The sequence below is a fragment of the Cyprinus carpio genome, chromosome A21 (genome assembly GCF_018340385.1).
Source record: "Cyprinus carpio isolate SPL01 chromosome A21, ASM1834038v1, whole genome shotgun sequence".
Lineage (NCBI taxonomy): Eukaryota > Metazoa > Chordata > Actinopteri > Cypriniformes > Cyprinidae > Cyprinus > Cyprinus carpio.
The window spans coordinates 4184025-4189079 of NC_056592.1; the positions used below are offsets into that span (position 1 = coordinate 4184025).

The 5055-nt window shown below is 36.3% G+C and overlaps 1 long non-coding RNA gene across 1 annotated transcript; it reads left to right on the forward strand.

Moving 5' to 3' along the window:
• The first annotated feature begins 794 nt into the window (after positions 1 to 794).
• On the forward strand, positions 795 to 4824 carry LOC122149271. The gene is made up of 3 exons (XR_006162899.1): positions 795 to 1282; positions 1923 to 3014; positions 4501 to 4824. It is a non-coding gene; the product is annotated as an uncharacterized LOC122149271 (long non-coding RNA).
• The last annotated feature ends 231 nt before the right edge of the window (positions 4825 to 5055 follow it).

Consider the following 5055-nt stretch of genomic DNA (forward strand, 5'->3'; position numbering starts at 1 on the left):
GAGTTCTAGAACTTTAACTTGATTCTCTACCTGTTCTAGAACTTTGAGAGATTTTGGTTGTAGAGAGAATTTGTAATAGTTGGGTCTAGAATGTTCACATGGCCATTAGTTCTAAACCTTAAAGAAGAACATGTGTTCTACATTTCCTACTTGCTGATAATCTTAGTACTAGATCATAGAACTTGGATAGGAGTTGTAGAACTTTCACATAGTTCACTGTCAAGTCCAAGTATTTTAAAGGGGCCACTTTCAAGAATGTGTTTTTGAGAACATTCAGAGATTCTCTGTTCTAGAGCTTTCAGGGGGAAGTTGTGTTCTAGAGCTCACATCTGGTTGGTTCTAGAACTTGCAGACTGCTTTGTGTGAGTTCATAAACATTCACACAGTTTGCTGTTTGTTGAACTTTCAGAGGAATGGATGTGTGTTCTTGCTGTCAATTTTAAACCTTGCAAAAGGCTGTGTTTAAATCTAGACCATTCGCATAAGGAATTAATGTGGGTTCTGTACTTTACACATTTTTGCAGTCACTTCTAGAACTTCCAGATGGCTGTGTATGAGTTTAGAAAATTCATATTTATTTGCTTTTTAATGTGTTAATTTACTGAATTCATTTATTCAGCTTACAAATGAGGAAACTCGCAAGCAGTACGACGATGTGAAATTTGAAATACAAACATGGTTTACTGTCAATAATGTTTAAGAGGCTCTAGAGTTGCACACTTATTGCTATGCAGAACTTTCAGAGGCTGTGTTAAATTCTAGAACTTTCACACTGTTCGCTGTTGATTCTAAAACTTTCAGATTAATTCTTGAACCTGCAGATGAAGAGTTATGGAATACTCACATGATTTGCTGTTCATTCAAGAACTTTTGTTTTGAAGTTGAGGTGGAAGTGAGAGTTGTCATTTTGTTCAGCTGGTGTTTCAGTCCATGTTCAAACTGTAAAACATTGACCATTTGTTTCATGTCGGTGCTTTAACCACTTGTCAGCAGTCATTTTCAGACCTGCCAATCATCTCTGGGAGAATTGTTCTGAACAAATCAGCCCACAGAATCAAAAAAACACCTCCATCATGAACCCTTACAACCTCTGGATCTGTCCTGTTCTTCATTTCTCTACATCAGTCACTAGGAAAAAGAAGAAGAGGTTGGTAGGGGGAGGCTGGAAGTCTGTGTCCCAGGGCATGATCCCTCTGTCTGGAAAGACTCAACAGGAAAACATCCCTACCCAGGGTTCCACATCAGCAGCCCCCCTTTGACATTCACGGATGATTTCTAAGAGGTCAGTGTGTGTGTGTTTGTGTTTGTTAGTGTTTACAGAAGAAGCTCTCTGGAAAATGAATCACTTCTACATTGCTGTCATCCATCAGCACTAAGCTAAACACACACACACACACACCAACCTACACTAGACACACTAACCTAGAGTTGGCCAGCTAAATGAAGCAATTCAGTGAAGCTGGACTGTAAAATAACAATGTTTGGCATTAAATCAGAACATATCCGGACAGTGACGCATCAACCAAAGCTCTAAACATGTTTACCCCCACATTTCTCCACTATCTCATTGCCTTTCCATTTGCTTCCCCCTTTTCCCTCACTGTTGATCCTGGGGTTTTAGGAGTCGCTTAATAATGGAAAAAAAGCCAGAGAATATTTTCCAGCTTTCAAAACCCCAGAGCCCTCAGTGATTTTATGGAGTGAGTCAGGCTGTCTGCTGAAAAGAGAGGGGGGAGGTGGGGCATGAATAAAGAAAAAATGATACGAAAAGAAGTTGGTTGTCTTTATACAGTAGGAGAAAACATGAAGATATGTTCATTCTCTCCCTCGCTCATTTCATCAATTGTTTCTGACTGGCTCGTTTCCATTGAAGTTGATTGTTCTCTCTCTCTCTCTCTCTCTCTCTCTCTCTCTCTCTCTAGCTGGACGTCCTCCATGGATTTCTTGGCCACTGTGGTTCTCATACCTAAGGACTGAAAGAGAGAGAGAGAGGTTAAGACGTATACGGAACAGAAGGAAAACTGAGGTCTGATGAAAGAGATCCTTCATGGTAATAGTAATTTTGAAAATCTACCATGAATACCATGGTATTTTCTGAAGTACCATGTAAATACAATGGTAAGTAATAATTGAAGAGACAATAGATTCAACTGAACTTCAGCTTTAGCAAAGACACATCTTTTGCTCCAAAAAAAAAAAAAATACTGTAGTGGTGTCAAATTATATGATTTTACTGTAGTACTGAAATTTATGTACCGTGATTTTATGTGGTATTCCATGTTATTTCCAAGCATACCATGGTACTACAAGGGTACATGTCCAAAATGTCCCAATAATATCAGTGTACACAACCAAAATACAGTGATAGTACCACGATACAGTACATGTCCAAAATATCATGCAATAGTATAAGGCTACATGTCCAAAATATCCCAATAATATCACAGTACATGTCCAAAATACCATGGTACTTCTCCAAAAATAGCACAATAATAGTACCATGGTATAACAGTACATGTTCAAAATTTCATGATGGTATATATTTTTTGTAAGGTCAGTGAAAGTGATTGCTGAGGTCGCAAATGCTACATCCAGGTCTTTTTCATTGCCATCTGAGAGAGTCTTTAACGGCTGTCTGTGGTGATGTTAGTCTGGAGTGTTCTGTCAGGTCTCACCGAAAGGGAAAAACAGCAGAGGAAAGTTGTACTTTGAATTGAAATATCATAAATCAGGATTAATGTCACACCTGCTGACATCCAAATGACACATGCGTCCCCAGGCCAAGGCTTTTAAAATACAGCAGCAGTTAAGTGAACGTGTGTGTGTGTTCCCAGGCCACAATCCAGAGGAATCATTTAAAACTGACCTGCTCCTCATCTGAGCTGTGATTTACACCGCTGTTGTGTTCATGTCTCCGAGTGTGAGGACTGACAGTGGCCATTACTGAACCCTAAACTACCACACACTGTCCCACCACACCGCAACCCCAGCGGAGAGAAGCCAGCTGATTACAGGTTTGCACCGCAAGCGCGCCATGTTTTCTTTACTGATGGCTGTGAAGTTTCCGTCTGCACAAATGTGGAGATTGGTTTTATGGTATAGACACACTATGTCTCTCTGACTGACCATATCATCCTCTTCAGTCAGAGAGACATTTCATTCAATGGTATAGGGAGTTGCTAAGACAGAGTTTGAGAAGTGTGATTTTCTTTATGGGAGAATCTCAGGAAAACGTGCAGCATTTTATGAAGGAAAAAAGGAGACATTTTGCCTGAAGAAATTCTCTTAGGTTAGATTCACATTTGCATTATAATTTTTGTTCTAATAGCATAAACGTATATTTAAATATATAATTTGTTATATATTTAGATATATCATCATTAAATTATCAATAAAAAGAAAGAAAATAATATAAAACACATCAAATTATTTAAAATATTAACAATAAATAGAAAAGAATATGTTTCTTTCAATATAATATTATAATAAAAAAGTACAATTTGACAGGACTTATCAAAAAAACTATTTTTCCCAAATCAGTATCAATTCAAAAAAAAAAAAAAAAAAAACCTGGGTTGTTTCAACCCAACTTTGGGTCAAATATGGACTAACCCAACCGTTGGGTTAAATTTAACGTAAATTTGTAACGTTAAAAAAAAAAAAAAAAAATTATATATATATATATATATATATATATATATACACACCCACATTACAGTAAAATGAATAAGGCGATGTTAAGAAATTAGGACAATTTTTAGTTCATGTTTTGCTATGCAGTATTATTTTTATGACACTTCATGTAATGTGTCTATATTTTTTACTTTTGAAAACCACATTTTTTCTCAATTATGATTCACATTGAATTTTCCTAAAATATTACTTTTTTAATATAATACTGTATTATACTGCAAGTTTTAAATATTATTATGTATATATATATATATATATATATATATATATATATATATATATATATATATATATTATTATGTATATATAAAGTTCATATTTTATATAATGTTATGCATGTTTTATATGTTGTTTGTATATGTGTCTGGTCCAAGCTGATTTAAAATAATATAAAAAAACATTATTTTATATATTATGATAATATATATAAATATATAGCAAATAATAATTAATAATTGATTTTTAGGCAGTACAACAAATACTACCATGATTTACAAGGCATTACAGTATTATTATTTAACATTACTTTTGTCACCTTACAGTAATGAGAGTTAGATTTTTGCATTATATAAATTGGGCAAATGCACTTTATTGTGAAAATAATGTCACAATGTTCAAAACAGGCTTATCTTTTAGAAATAACGCTTGACTGTTTGTGACATTCACCCTGTTTGATTAATTGTCTGTTCTGGTGTGATGTAGGAAATGTAGTTTTCTGTTGTAATCTAATCCTGTTTCTCTCTCTCCTCTCATCCTCCTCTTATTTGTCTTTTCTGCCATCTAACTCTCCACTTCTCTCCATTTCAGACCAGTTGCCATTGGAAAAAAGTTTGGAAACTCTCAATAGTTCCAGGAAAGCTCCTTACATTCTCACCAGCGGAGGGGTGTGGGGTCTATCCCTCCATCACCCACCCCGCTTTCATCACTTCCAGCCCCCTCAGAGGAGTCCCCATCAGACAGAACCAGATCCTCAGAAGCGGAGCGTGTTAAACGTGTGAATATATCCACTAAAAACTGACACAAATTCAGCGCCACGTGAGTCATTTTGTCTGAAGGAATCCTGTCTGTCTCACTCCATTGGCCTGTCTTTCTCTCTTTTTAATAACTTTCATGTGTGGTGTTTTTTCAGCATTTCCAAAGTCCCTCCCTTGCGCTGCGATTGGCTGTTGCGGGTTGCTCAGGTGTGCTCTCATTGGCTCGGTTTAACATAAGGATCCAGGTGAAATAGCAAAGCTCCTGTCATGCTTAAAGGTGCAAAGACACACACATTCACACAAATACCCAAAAACACAGCACATACCACACACACACACACACACACACACACACACACACACACACAAAATGCAAAAATTGCACCAA